General features: G+C 39.6%; 2 pseudogenes; both read right to left on the bottom strand.

Moving 5' to 3' along the window:
* Positions 1-600: 600 nt before the first annotated feature.
* Positions 601-1,088, bottom strand: LOC121497757 (annotated as a pseudogene).
* Positions 1,089-13,510: 12,422 nt separating this feature from the next.
* On the bottom strand, positions 13,511-14,770 carry LOC121497756 (annotated as a pseudogene).
* Between the last annotated feature and the right edge of the window lie 851 nt (positions 14,771-15,621).

The raw sequence follows: 15,621 nt of genomic DNA, 5'->3' as shown, positions 1-15,621 counted from the left end.
AGACTACTTTGGGAACCACTGCCCTAGTTTAATCTCATTTTACATACTAGGAAGCTGGATCTCACAGAGATTAAGCTAACTATAGGACAAAAATCCCAGATGGATTGTTTCACTTCTCTTAGGTTCCCAATCAGAAACCTGGGAAGTAGACCCTAATGACCTGTCCTTGTCCTATTCACTGTCATTGCAAAGACTATCTCAAAACTGTTTTGTTTTAAATAAAAGGAAAATCAGCAACCATGGTAAAATTCTGCAACTGGCATCCTGAATTAGGATCTCTATTTGAATTGAAGCACTAAGGCAAGTCCTACTGCATTCCAGTCCATGCAAGCCGCTGCGACCAGCTGCATAGTAAGTATCATAGAGAAGTATGGAATCACCACGATGTCACCGTTTATCACATTTTCTGAGTCTGAAATGCAACTCATGACCTAATACCAGAAAATGTCCCTCAAGTACTGGCTGAAAGGGTGGTAGGTATATAAAGAGGTGGCAAACAGCTGGCAATCCCATGGAACTTATTACATACAATGGAGTTGCTCTGAAATGTAGGTTCTTTTTATTCTCTAGTTGGACCTTATTTTGTCTTCTTTAAATAAATCAGGTTATCTTCTTGTTCCCCTTGTATCCTGCCAGATGGTCCACATCTTCTTTAAATGGGTCAGAACCTTGTTCCCTTAAGCAACATGGGGCCTGGAAAGGCTGGTCCAGTGGAGGAGACTCTTCCTGCTTTCAGCTTTCATTTTTTTCAGGCTCTGCCTTCTGTGGTTCTGGAGTTACACCCACCTCTCCTTTCATGAATATAGGGACATGCTGGTAATTCTTTCTCAATAAAAGAATTCACAACTGAGGCAAAGCGAACATTTTTCAGGTCAAGAGTTGCTTCTTTTCTGGTTCTCCTTTGAGCACTGAGCTCATTCTTTCCTACTTACTGAACACAAATGGCCCCAGAGGAGTTGGAACCTGCTGGCTCCATTTGACCTTTATTTCTTCCCCAGGAAGACGCAGTGAGGATGCCTGCCGCTAGTCACCACTGCTCCTACCACGACTCCAGGCACTTCCCCAGCGGGCCTATGCTTAATGGTCATAGCTCATGGAGCTGGGGGTGAGGGACACAGCCCTTAGGATAGTGTTTTGAGTTTTAACCATATTGTAGCATATCAGCACTTCATTCCTTTTTATTGCTGAATAGTATTCTGTTGTATGGATATACCACATTTATATATTCATTCATCATTTGATGAGCAATTGGATTGTTTATACTTTTAGGCAAATGTTGCAGTGAAGCTTTATATACAAATCTTTATGTGGCCATATGTTTTCATTTCTCTTGGGTAGATACCTAGAGAGGAGCTGCTAATTTATCTGGGAACTATATGTTTAACATTTAACTGCCAAACTGTTTTTCAAAGTCATTGCACATCTTACATCCCTATTGGCAGTATATGGTGGTTCTAATTTCTCTACATCCTTGACAACACTTGTGATTGTCCACCTTTTTAACTTCAGCCATCCCAGGGGGTGTGAAGTAGCAGCTCATTGTGGTTTTATTTACATTTCCTGAATGATTGAGCATCTTTTCATGTGCTTGTGGACTCTTTGTATATATCTTCTTTAGAAAACTATCCATTTACATCCTTGGCCCATTTTTTTTGAATTTTATTTTTAAATTTTTAATTAATTAATTAATTATTTTTTCCTTGGCCCGTTTTTAAATTAGATTATCTTTTTCTTGTTAAGTTGTAAGAATTATATATTCTTTATGCTAGACCCTTATTGGATATATGATTTGCAAGTAGTTTTTTCAAGTCTGTTGATTGTCTTTATACTTTCTTAATGTTACTTGGAGTGTAAACATTTTTAATTTTGACAAAGTCCAATTTATTAATTTTTTCTCTTCTGTGTTTTTGTTAAGTCTGAGAAATCTTTGCCTAATCCAAGGTCATGAACGTTTACTCCCCTACTTTTTTTCCTGAATTTTGTAGGTTTTTTTTTTCCTTTTGGGTCTGCGACTTATTTGCAAGTTAATTTTTGTGTATTGTATGTGTGTGTATTCATCCTTTTGCATGTGGATATCCTTTGCATGGGGGGTATGCTCAATCTCTTTCTGCAGGCTGACTTTCCTATTTAAAGATCGCTTTGTACTTGCTGGCCGGCCTCAGGCCATCGACAGTGCTTTTGGCAGTCAGCTTTGCCCTGGAGCCTGCACTTGCCCTTTCTTCCTTTTTTGGCCCAGGGTGTCTGGAGACAGGTTGAATAAGCACCCTGGAGTTCCTCCAGAGTCACAAGATGAGGAAGGGCAAGAAGCACACACAGGAGCTGGAGAGGATGCTGGTGGGGGGACGCAGAGAAAGTTCAACATCATGTGGTTTCACTGGCTCGGGCATATGTAAGTGCCAGTATTAGTTCAAGCAATGGAGACTTACTGAGACGCTGTCCCTTTCCCCTTCGAGTCCTTTGTTTACTCTTATCTGGTGTGTTTGCCTGGCCATTTCCCCAAACTCATGAACAGAGTTCTTCAGGCGGAGCCTTCATTCCTGCTGGGTAGGCAAGCGGTTCCAGGTGTCTAACCTCCAGCGTGAGCCCAGCTATAACCCTAATCACATCATCTACTGGGGCAAATGTCTGGCATAAAAAGAGGGTACTGAGTTGAGTTTAAGAGAGGATCACCAGATTTTGTGTGCTTCTCTCTGCACTTATGAGGAAATGAATTTGCATGTGGAGCAAGATTAGGTGGATGTCAGAGCTGAAATAAAAACAGTGTTAAGGTTGAAATCAGGGACTGGAGACAGACCACCTCAGTTGGAACGGGGGTTCAATCACTCCAGCATCTCTGTTGGAGATGGTGGGCAACCCACATGATATTTCTGCACCCATGTTTTCTCACTCAACACTCCAATGTCTCTTGCTTTTATCTGCAGCTCTGTGACTTTTTCGTATGCTCTGCAGTTTATTTATCATGTTTATAGCTTACTGTCTGACTTTCTTGTCCCCTCCCCTTAAATAACAGAAATCTTTGTTTTTGTGGTGGTTGTTTTTGATGTGTCCTGAGAATCTAGAAGACTTGAGACATGTCATAGATGGTCAATAAATATTTGCCAGAGATAGTTAATAATAGTACCAACCTAGATGTATTGTTATGAAGATTAAGCGATTTAGTACTATAATATGTTTGTTGTAGTGTCTATGGCTTACTAAGTGCTATATGATTAGAGTGACCATGTGTCTTATGTCCTGGCTGGCCTGGGACAGTCCTGCTTATGACCCATTTCCTGGAGTAGTTACTAATAGTGCTTCCTTTCAGTTAAAAAAAAATGATTTGTTTTGGATACTAAATTATATGATTTTCTTACATGTAAGTGTTTTTATTCATTCATTTAAGAAACTTAAAAAAAATACCTACTTTTTACCAGGTATCATGTTAGATGCTAAGAGTAAGGGCCATAGCTCCTTCTTTTCCACAACTTATGGTTTGTGGGCTCTCTCACTGGAGAACTTTCAGAACATGATTAAATATACAACTTTGAATCTTGAACTGCTGGTTAATAATAGTTGGATTCATATCCATGTAGTTCTTTGCTATTTTATGAAGAAGTTTTCCATTTATGAGTTTATACAGCAACCCAATAAGGTGGAAACAATTATGGTTACTCTTTTCCTGATCAAAATGGGTTCAGAGTGGACCGATAACTTGGTAAAAGTTGCATAGTAGAGAGCACATGGCTCAAGGCTCTGGCTCCCACATGTTTTCCTGCTGAGTAAGATCACAGGCCAGATGACCTGATAGCCCGTTATGACTTGGACTCACTCATTCTGCATTGCTCTATAATGAGCAGCTCTTATTTTTAGGAAATGTGTTGATTACACTGATTAAATGTAGATGCACATTTTGAATTAAGGACAATCAGATTCTGATTTCTGATCTTGCCTGGTCAATGCAGTGTACATGTTCTCAGATCAAGTCTAGGATGGTCCCAGCTCCTGGTGGCAACTGCAGCTTTTCTCACGTTCCTCTGTCTCCCTCTAGTGACTCTACCATATATATGTATGTATGCATTTTGTGTATATGCATTTTACATTATGTATTTTACACACACATTTTGTAGTAGGGAGTTAGGGGTTACTGCAAGGACATAGAAGCTACAAAAATAAATAAATAAAAGCCAAGCCTCATTTATTCCCCCCTTACCTCCTTTACATCTAATATGCGTGAAACATTGAACTCAATACCAAGGACACCAAGATAAAAGCCTGACTCAGCATTTCCCCACTTTACAATTCTTCAGCATACCCTCTTTGTACCTAAAGAAACAGAAGACTTAAAATTTCAAAGAAGAGTGGAAATAACTCCTCCTTCTGGTTCCAGTCTTTCTTATACCAAGTTAAGCATGGTGTGGCGCTTGAGATATCCATCCATTCAGAAACTATATTCTGACCACCTTTGTCCTTCATGCCTTCCTGTTTTCCTCTCCCTGTTCTTCCAATGCGCTTTTATTTTATGTTTTATCTCCTCTGCCAATCTATATTCTAGACACAGAAGCCAGAGACAGCCTCAGGCACCGCTCAGCCCTGCTGTTGGCTCTCACGGCTAAAGAGATCTCTCACTTCCATGCTAGAACATTTAGTTTCCAGAAACTGTAGGCAGTAAAAACTCAGAGGCAGGGTGGGGCAGGAACCAGGCTTCTCAATGACACTGTAATCACACAAACACAGAATTTGCCACTAGCCATTTAGTCAAAACAAGGCAAGACCGCAGTCTAGTCCAGGTAGTCCCTTCTAGATTGGAAATCAGGAAGGGGAGGCAGGGTTTCTAGCATGTTCTCGGTACAGAAGGATCTGAAGGGAAGGAAAAATTCTTTCTCTACCCTGCAAGGTCTTCCAGCTGGACTAAGAATAAAATGTACATGACATAGATGAACAGGAGAAAAAAAAATCCAAAGCTTTATCATATGCACATAAACACCCAGTAATGAAATTGAGACCTAAAGAATGACCAAGGCATGTTGTCTTTATATATACTTTTTTAGACAAAGAGATAAGAAGTCTGTGAGGAATTGATAAGACTAAGAAAATGTAGCTTTGAGAGCTTCCATTAGTGAGGAATTATAAACAGACTTTGGACTGTGATAGTAAATCAAAACAAAGTAATAAGGTTTCTTCATATAGCCTTCTGGGCCCAAATGTCCTGTCTCTTTTCACAGGGGAGATTTATTTCCTGCTTTCAGGGTGACAGAAGAGGGTCTGAGTAGTGTTCTTTCACAAGCTGTCTCTTGGGTAACTTTTATTTAAAATCATCAATATGCCAAAGTGGCACATTTTGTGGCAGTCTGCCCTTGGCCCCTACAGGTTCAAGTGGCTTGATCACCCCATCCAATACCTGAAGAGTCTAGCTTAGCATCCCCATCACTGCCCTGCTGCCCAGTGTCTCTGGACCAGGCGTTCCTGGATCGCTCCTAGGGGACCTTTGATAGGCACAGAAACTGTGCTTCATCCCATGCTAGTGACTTAAGGGGACTTGGGAAAGATATTACATGAATATTTCATCTAGAATTCCAGGCAGTTTTTATCCGCGTGTCTCTCACTGTACCGAAGCACAATGTAATCTCATCCATGGTTTATCTTGCCCACCAGGTTGGAAATAGCTGTATGGCTTAAATTACGTGAATCTATTTTTGGGTTTCCCAGCATCTGGGACATGGTTGGTGTTCAATAGTTACTTGTTTCAAGAATGAGCGAATGAATGAATAAACGAGTAATGATTAGGTTCAGCAATACTTTGTTCTGATTTTGAGACACACAAATTATACTCCTAAGCACACTTTCTGGGGCAACAGGTAAGTGTGATATGAAGGCTTTTGAGAAGGGTCTTTGTGATTTCATAATCTTCATGGTGAGAGATAAGGCATAAAGGTATATATGAACTTAAGATACCAGGGCACAAAGGCAAATGAATCAAAGACAAGCAAAAAAGACAAACTGTGATAAAAGGTACCTACCAATTTTGTAACTCAGAGACAGTTTCTAGCCATTATGGCCACAGTTCCAGCAATCAGGATAAAAGACACAACTCAACACTTTCCTTCCCAAGGTTAATAAAAGGCAAAATCAATGTCGAGAGAGAGAGAGAGAGAGAGAGAGAGAGGTATTATATGGAAACTGAGGCAGGCGATAGCTAGAGGACATACTCAAATCTCACATAAGGTTTAGAGAGTCTCTTCACCACCAATATCTTTTGACAATGGGTTGTGTTTTCCATATTAACCAGATTTGCTTGTTCTGGGCAGTCATTTGCCTTCTAGCAAATCTGTGCATTAGGCAACTCTAAGTTGGCCTTTACTCACCTCCATGTTCATGAGCTGTCCTCCTGCTTCGTGCCCTTGCCGACACCCCCAGGGCTCTTCCGGTCTTATTTCTCACAGGTCTTCAAATTGCGAACCGTTAATTTCCCTGTGCAATTGACATTTTAATCAGGAAACTCCCATTCCCTGAAAATCTTTCTGATCTAGAATAGTAACAAATTTATTACAGTGCGGGGCCCCTGGGTGGCTCAGTCAGTTAAGTGTCTGTCTTCAGCTCAGGTCATGATCGCAGGATCCTGGGATCAAGTTCCACATCAGGCTCCCCACTCAGTGGGGAGTTTGCTGGAGATTTTATCTCTTCCTCTTCCTCTGCCCTGGCCCCCATTCATGCTTTCTCTCTCGCTTTCTCTTAAATCAATGAATAAAATCTTTGAAAAAACTTATGGTGATATATATCACATGCACACAATATATCACAATATATACATTTATCACATCATTATGACGTCCACCTTAAAACTGATATGGTATTTTATGTCAAATAGCTCTTTTTTTCTTTTCAAATTTTTATTTAAGTTCTAGTTAGTTAACATACAGTGCAATATTGGTTTTAGGGGTAGCATTCAGTGATTCCTCACTTCCATCACTTACATACAACACCCAGTGTTCATCATAACAAGTGCCTCCTTAGTACTCATCACCCATCTAGCCCATCCCTTCACCCATTTCCCTTCCTCAACCCTCAGTTTGTTCTTTATCTTTGAGTCTGTTATGGTTTGTTTCCCTCTCTTGCTTCATTTTCTTTTTTTTTCTCCCCTCGCATATGTTCATCTGTTCTGTTTTCTTAAATTCCACATATGAGTGAAATTATATGGTATATATTTTTCTCTAACTTATTTTGCTTAGTATAATACACTCTAGCCCCATCCACATGATTGCAAATCGCAAGATTTCATTCTTTTTGATGGCTGAATAATATTCATATAATCTCCCCCACATCTTTCTTTTCTATTCATTAGTCAATGGACATTTGGGCTCTTTCTGTAGTTTGGCTATTGTTGATGATGATGCTACAAACATCATTGTACATGCACCCCTCTGAATCTGTATTTTTGTATCCTTTGGATAAATACCTAGTAGTGCAATTGCTGGATCATAGGGCAGTTGTATTTTTAACTTTTTGAGGACCCTCCACACTGTTTTGGAGAGACGCTGCGCAGTGTGCATTCCCACCAACAGTGCAAGAGGGTTCCCCTTTCTCCATATACTCATCAACACTGGATGTTTTTTTGTGTTTCTAACTTTAGCCATTCTAACAGGTGTGAGGTGTATCTCATTATGGTTTCGACCTTCATTTCCCTTAGTATGAGTGATGTTGAGCATCTTTTCATGTTTGTTGTTAGCCACCTGGATGGCTTCTTTGGAAAAATGTCTATTCATATCTTCTCATTTTTTAACTGGATTATTTGTTTTTCGGGTATTGAATTTGATACGTTCTTTATAGATTTTAGATACTAACTCTTTATCAGATATGTTACTTGTAAATATCTTCTCCTATTCTGATTGCTGGAGGTTAGTTTTATTGGTTGTTTTCTTCATGGTGCAGAAGCTTTTTATCTTGATGAAGTCCCAATAGTCATCTTTGCTTTTGTTTCCCTTGCCTCTGGCATCACGTCTAGTAAGAAGTTGCTCTGACCAAGGTCAAAAAGGTTGCTCCCTGTGTTCTCTTCTAGGATTTCAATGGTTTACTGTCTCACTTTTAGGTCTTTCATCCATTTTAAGTTTATCTTTGTGTATGGTGTAAGAAAGTGGTCCAGTTTCATTCTTCTGCATGTGGCTGTCCAGTTTTCCCAACATCATTTGTTGAAGAGACTTTTTTCCAGTAGATATTCTTTCCTGCTTTGTTAAAGATGAGTTGACCACAGAGTTGAGGGTCTATTTCTGGGTTTTCTATTCTGTTCCATTGATCCATGTGTCTGTTTTTGTGCTGGTACCATACTATCTTGATGACTACAGCTTTATAATATAGCTGAAGCCCAGAATCATGATGCTTCCAGCTTTGTTTTTCTTTTTCCATATTACTTTGGCTGTTTGGGATCTTTCGTGGTTCCATACAAATTTTAGGATTGTTTGTTCTAGCTCTGTAGAAAATGCTGTTGGTATTTTTATGGATTGCTTTGGGTAGCATGTACATTTTTTAAAAAAGGTTTTTATTTATACATGAGATACACAGAGGCAGAGAAAGGCAGAGGGGAGCCCCATGTGGGACTTAATCCCAGGACCCTGAGATCAAACTCTGAGCCGAATGCAGATGCTCAACCACTGAGCCACCCAGGTATTCTGGCATGTACATTTTAATGATGTTGTTCTTCTAATCCATGAGCATGTAATGTTTTTCCATTTCTTTGTGTCCTCAATATTAATTTTTAAAAAATAAGATTTTTAACAGTAAAATGTTAAGCTGGGTAGGTGGGAAGACAGATGTTTTGGAAGAGTAAATTTGCCTGGCATCTTCCAAACTACTCTCTGGAGGTGACTCAGTTTTCTGTTCTGTTCTTTCCAAAAAGACATTCACATGATTTTAGAGGCACCAGGCTTTGAATAGAGGATGTCAGAGTACCGGCTGCTTTACCCTACTGTCCATGTTCCCTATTGTGCTCATGGGAACAATGATAGCTCCAAAATCTAAGGCATCTGTTGCCAGTGAAACCCTCTGGGTGGAATCATGATTCCAGCTTGGGCAGGATTTCAAGTCAGGCATGTTGGCTACCGAGAGCTTGCACACCCAAGGTGTCCCATCTTTGAGGCAGTTTGGCCCGTTGTTTTGAGCCTCTGTAGCAACCAGCATTTTTCATATTTTATTAAAGTGGCAAAAAAGCTTAATAGTTATGTCCTTTGAAGTTGAGGTTGGTTTGTAAACAATCAAAGTCTAAAGCATGGTATGGATTTACAATATACCACATTTTAGAAAATTCTTGATTTATGTTAGAACTGGGTACCTTAGAGCATACCTTACCAAATATCACCCTAAGATTATTCTTTTAAAACTCAAAACTGTTTTGTAGATTAGTCTCTGCCACCCATGAACCAGGTCACTTTTTTTGGCATCTCTGAAAGGGTAGGTTTGACGGTGAAGCCCTATGTTCTTTTACACTCTAACCTGTGGCTCCAGAAATTGGCTCTAATGATATTAATTTGAGTTGTCCTCCAGGGACTAAAATTTAAATTGCAGATTATACCAGTGCAGAATTTCTGATTTCAGTAAGAAACTTATCTTCTATAACACCACAGTGATTACCTTTTTAACTCAAATAATGCACTTACCACAACTGGCACACAAGCCATCAGTAAGGGGTGGGAGTTCTTTCCATGTACAGCTTGTTCTCACTGTAACTTTTACATAAATATGGAGGAACTTTTACATAAATATGAAAATAAACCTTGATGGCTGTGTATTGTGATTTTATGTATTAAAATGACAATTAGAAATAGCCCAAATGTCTATCGGTGGAATAGTAGCATGTTTGCCCAATGAATACTATACAAGAGTAAGAATGCTGAGAACGACATGTACCAGTGTAGGAGTAGAATTGTGAGGTCTCCACAAAAATGCCCTTTTAATGCAAATTACTCCCCCAGATAGTTCTACCCATCTATGCTCCTAACAGACAGTTCCTACTTCCTCAGATATTCACCAACAGTTGCAGTTGTCTGATTTAATTTTTTTCTGCCAATCTGATAGGAAATTCTTTTTTTTTATGACTAGAGAGGTTAGGCATGTTTTCATATTTTTATTTGCCATTTGATTTTCTCTCTGTGACTACCTTTTCCAATCCTTGTTTCATTTTTCTACTGATCTGAAAGTCTTATTTATTTGTAAGATCTCTTTACACATAGATGAGAACTTTTCAGAGTACACTTTCTTCCAGTATATGGATTGTTTTTTTCACTTTCACAAAGATGCTTTTTTGTCAGATAAGTTTTACACTTTAAGGAAGTCAGATTTATTATTTTTCTTCATGGCTTGTTTTATTTTGTGTGTGTTGTGTTTATGCAGTTCTTTGCCACTCTTAAGTCATACAAATACTCCAGTAGATGGTCTTTTGAACGTTAAAAATGTTTTTTTTAATCCAAGTCTTTAATTCCCCTGTATTTGATTTTGTGTTTGGTGTGATGTTGGGAACTAATTAAAATTTTATATAACTAATAGTCCTATCACCATTCGTTGAACTTTTTTTTTCTCTCTCTCCTAAGGGAGGGAGCTGTGGGATCAAATGGCCTGGGTCCAAACTCCAGCTTCACTTTCAATTAGGGCTGTGATCTAATTGAAAATGCTACTCAATTTATCTGGCTTTCAATTTCACCACCTATATAATAATGATAATAACACTAGTTACAGGACAGTTGGGGGGCAGGTAAAACGAGTCAAATCTGAAACACTTAGTGCTTGTCACAAAGTTGAGGACACTTGGGGTGGAGCACTGGGTGTTGTATGTAAGTGATGAATCGCTGAATTCTACTCCTGAAATCCATACTACACTATCTGCTGACTAACTGGAATTTATTTTTTATTTTTTTTTTATTTTTATTTTTTATTTATTTATGATAGTCAGAGAGAGAGAGAGAGAGAGAGAGAGAGAGAGAGAGAGAGAGAGAGAGGCAGAGACATAGGCAGAGGGAGAAGCAGGCTCCATGCACCGGGAGCCTGATGTGGGATTCGATCCCGGGTCTCCAGGATCGCGCCCCGGGCCAAAGGCAGGCGCCAAACCGCTGCGCCACCCAGGGATCCCACTAACTGGTATTTAAATAAAGATTGGAAACAGAAAAGACTCATACATGTTAGCCATTATTTTTATTGCAAATTTCTTATGGCTGTCTCTGTCCTATATCAAATTTTCACTTGTGTCTAGGTCTAGGTCTGGATTCTCTATGCTGTTTCTATTTGTTTTGTTTTCTGTCTTTGCCCCAATGCCACATGATATAAATTATTAGAGCTGCATAACAAGTACTAATCTAATAGGGCAAATCTCTCTGCCATATTCTTCTTCAAAATTATCTTGGCTGGTTTTTGTCCTTTACTCTTTCTACGTAGACTTTAAGGTCAATCATTCCAGTTCCCCAAGCAAAAATCTCTCTCTGCTCTTCCCCAACACACACACACACACACACACACACACACACACACACACCAATTCTGCTGGGAGTTTGAGATATGCATTTAATTTGCTGATTGATTCATGGAGATTTGCCATCTTTATGATATTGATTTTTCTCCTGTACTGGAACAGAAAAATTTAATACAAAAAAAAAGCCATTAATTAGTAAAAGAATGTTAGGAAGGGGTAAAACTATATATAGCTATATAGCAATATGAGGCACAGGAAGCAGCTACAACCTCAGCAGCAAGAGGAAGTTTGTGGACAAGGAAGGAGCCATGATCTCGGAAGGCACCTTCCAAAGCTGAGGCTGAGAGCGAGAGGCAGAGTGTACAGTTGCCCCCGGGTGCATGTCCTGGCTGCTGGTGAAGAAGCTTGTACAGTATTCAGGCCAGATCTTGTCTTTGGAGAGTGGCCTACTGCTTGACAGAGATATTTGCTGCAGTGGTGACATGTTAGTGATTATGTGAAGGAATCTGCTCACTAGGGTGCTGGAGAAATTCCCAGGAGGGTGAGCACCTGCAGCTCACCCATGCTCTCCCATAAGCTACTCCACAGGAAGACCATTTCCTCTCTCAACCTTTCCTACTTCCTTCTACCCTTCTCAGCTCTCAAGTTGTTGCTGAGAGGGGACCACTGAAACTCTCTGATACTTCATGACTTAATAATAGCTAGTTACCTTATTAGCATGTAAAACTCTGATGCAATTAAAAAGTGGAATAAAGACACTGGAGTAATTGTTGGATGAGGTGAGTAATCAAGTGGAAATGAACGAATACATGTTGAACATGTAGAGTATGTTGTAACTTTTTTGTTACCATTGAGGTATAGTTGACATGCAATGTTATATTAGTTTCAGGTGTACACTGTAGTGGATTCAGCAGTTCCATACATTACTCAGTGCTCACCACAATAAGTGCAGTGGCCATCTGTTACCACATGCTATTACAAGATTATTGACTATATTCCTCTGCTGTATTTTCATCTCCATGTCTGATTTATTTTATAGCTGGAAGTTGGCAACTGTTAATCTCCTTTATCTAATTTACCCACACCCCCACTTACGTCCCTTCTGACAGATCCCAGATTGTTTTTTGTATTTATGAATCTGTTTCTATTCTTTTCTTAGTTTACTTTTGTTTTTTTTTAGATTCCACATGTAAGTAAAATCATATGGCATTTGTCTTTGACTCATTCACTTAGCATAATACTCTCATGATCCATGCATGTTGCAAGTGACAAGGTTTCATTATTTTTTTATGGAAGAGTAATATTCTATTGTGTATATACATATATACCTTACATTTTCTATGCCTATTCATTTGTCGGTGGACACTTGGGTTGCTTCCATGTCTTCCTATTATAAATAATAGTGCAATAAATGTAGAGGTGCGTGTAACTTCTTGAATTAGTGTTTTTGTTTTCTTTGGGTAAATACTCAAAGTAGTGGAATAACTGGAGCAGATGGTATTTCTAATTTTTTGAGGAGCCTCCCCTGTTTTCCATAGTGGATCTACCAATTTACATTCTTCCCAATAACGCACAAGGGTTTCCTTTTTTCCACATCCTTGCCAACACTTATTATTTATTGCCTTTTTGATTTTAGTCATTCTGATAAGTGGTATCTCATCGTAGTTTTGATTTATATTTCCCTGATGACCAGTAACATTGAACATCTTTTCATGTGTCTGTTGGTCTTCTGTATGTCTTCTTTGGAAAAATGTCTCTTCAAATCCCCTGCTCATTTTTTTTTTAAAAAGACACATTTATTCAGCATCATAATCAAACTATTACATTTAGCAATCAATAGCATGGGTGCAAACAAAAAAAAAATCTACATTAAAACCCTTTGTTGGAATGCTTTATATTTCCCATAGGACCGAAACTAAAATAACCTGTTACACAATTAGTCACAAATACAGTCCTTGGGTTTTTTGCCCATACACATGAGTGTTGTCTAGAGCATGTCTTCTTTGTAGCAGCTTGGCCCTGCTGAGTTCACAAATCTGTTGTAACCTGTAGCCTCCCTGTCACTTCTCTGGCTCTCCTTTCCTGCTAAGCTTTGTTTCCTGGGGGTAATTGAAACCTTCTGCCCCTGCCATAGCTACTGCTGCTGCAGGAACCACCATAGCCACCTTGGTTTCATGAGGTGGCAAAGTATTGGCCTCCACCAGCATAAGGGTCAGAGCTTTTGCCTCCAAAATTTCCTCCTTTCATGGGTCCAAAATTTGAAGATTGATGTAATTGCCAAAATAATTATAGCTTCCATTATCTACAGAGTTGCTTCCATTATTACCAAATCCATGATAGACACCCCCACTGCCACCATATCTGCCACTGCCTCGACTGCCACCAAAGCCACCTCATCCACTGAAGTTCCCTCCAAAGTTGTCATTCCCATCAAAACCACCTTCATGATCACCACCAAAGTTTCCAGAACCACTTCAAACTGTGCCTGGATGAAGCACTAGCCATCTCTTGCTTAGATAGGTCTTTCCTTACTTCACAGTTGTGGTCATTCACAGTATGGGATTTTTTTTTAAAGATTTTTAAATTTATTCATTCGTAGATAGATAGATAGAGAGAGGCAGAGACACAGGCAGAGGGAGAGGGAGAAGCAGGCTTCATGCAGGGAGCCCGACGTGGGACTCAATCCCGCGCCTCCAGGATCACACCCCAGGCTGCAGGTGGCGCCAAACCGCTGCGCCACCGGGGCTGCCCCACAGTATGGGATTTTTAAAAAAAATTTTTTTTTTATTGATTTATGATAGTCAGAGAGAGAGAGAGAGAGAGAGAGAGAGGCAGAGACACAGGCAGAGGGAGAAGCAGGCTCCATGCACCGGGAGCCCGACGTGGACGTGGGATTCGATCCCGGGTCTCCAGGATCGCGCCCTGGGCCAAAGGCAGGCGCTAAACCGCTACACCACCCAGGGATCCCCAGTATGGGATTTTTTAATGATAATCTTGTCTACGGAGTCCTGGTCATCAAATATCACAAAAGCAAAACCTCTCATTTTGCTACTGCCTTGCTCAGTTATGATCTCAAACACTTTAATTTTCCCGTACTGTTCAAAAATAATCTCTTAGATGATGTTTTTCTGTGTCTTCTCTAATGTTACCAACAAAAATCTTTTTCACAACTAAGTGGGCACCAGGTCTTTGAGAATCTTCTCTTGAGACAGCCCTCTTTGGTTCCACATCTCTTCCACCTACCTTGTTTGGCCTTGCATTGATGGTTGCATTCACCTCCTCCTTCACAGTGGCATATGTGACAATCCCAAGGCCCCTGGAGCACTAGGTGTTTGGATCTCTCATTACCACACAGTCCGTAAGCATTCCCCGTTGCTCAAAAATAGCTCCTTAGACTCTCAACAGTTGTTTCAAAGCTCAAACCCTGATGAAGAGCTCCTGCAGCTGTTGAGGGTCTTTGGGAGACTCTGACTTAGACATGATGGTAGTGGGAAGGGAGACTTTATGATGCTTACTTGGAGATGTCCAGGGGCAGAAAAGCTCCCCTGCTCATTTTTAATTGGATTTTTTGTTATTGTTCTTTATATATTTTTGAATATTAACCTCTTGTCAGATATATCATATGAAATGTCTTCTTCCATTCAGGAAACTGCCTTTTTGTTTTGATGGTTTCCTTTGCTGTGCAAAACAAATAGTTGACTTTTGCTTTTATTTTCCTTGCCCGAGGAGAAATATACACAAAAATGTTGTTAGGACCAATGTCCAAGAGATTACTGCTTTTGTTTTCTTTTAGGAGTGTATTACTTTGTGTTCAGGTTTCACATTTCAGGTCTTTAATCCATTTTGAGTTTATTTATGTGTATGGTTTAAGAAAGTGGTCCAATTTCATTCTTCTGCATGTAGCTGTCAGGTTTTCCCAGCACCATTTATTGAAAACAGTGTCTTTTTTCCCCATTGTGTGTTTTCATCTCCTTTGCTGTAGGTTAATTGACAATATAGGTGTGGGTTTATTTCTGGGCTCTCTATCCTGCTCCATTGATTTATGTGTCTGTTGCCAGTACCATACTGTTCTGATTTCTATAGCTTTGTGGTATATCTTAAACTCTAGGATTGTGATACATCCAATTTTGTTCTTTCTCAAGATTGCTTTAATTATTTGAGGTCTTTTGTGGTTCCATATAAATTTTAGGATGATT

Source organism: Vulpes lagopus, chromosome 8 (genome assembly GCF_018345385.1).
Source record: "Vulpes lagopus strain Blue_001 chromosome 8, ASM1834538v1, whole genome shotgun sequence".
Classification (NCBI taxonomy): Eukaryota; Metazoa; Chordata; class Mammalia; order Carnivora; family Canidae; genus Vulpes; species Vulpes lagopus.
This window is presented reverse-complemented; position numbering and strand designations above follow the sequence as displayed.